Genomic DNA, 337 nt, shown 5'->3' with positions numbered 1-337 from the left:
ATATCTGTTCTAAAGAGTTTTGTTTTTATCATGACTGTTTTGGTATAAAGAATAAATGATGATAGAAAATCTACCTAGAGAACAGTACCACCCAAATATGATTATATTTGCTATACACGCAATGACCGAAATAATATGTATCCTGCAGACTTGGCTCGTACCTACAGAAATGGCAATCAGAGCTCACTATAAGTCGGTCACAATCGGATACTGTATGACCTCTCCAAAGAAGAACAACCCTTTATTCAGAGCAGATTTCCTGTGCAGAATTTCACATTACTCCATATATTTAACATAGTATAAGAAAGGTAAAAGTATCACCGCGCTTGCTATAAAT

This window comes from Phyllobates terribilis, unplaced genomic scaffold, assembly GCF_046119375.1.
Source record: "Phyllobates terribilis strain yellow unplaced genomic scaffold, ASM4611937v1 Scaffold_1__5_contigs__length_1240528914, whole genome shotgun sequence".
Lineage (NCBI taxonomy): Eukaryota > Metazoa > Chordata > Amphibia > Anura > Dendrobatidae > Phyllobates > Phyllobates terribilis.
This window is presented reverse-complemented; position numbering follows the sequence as displayed.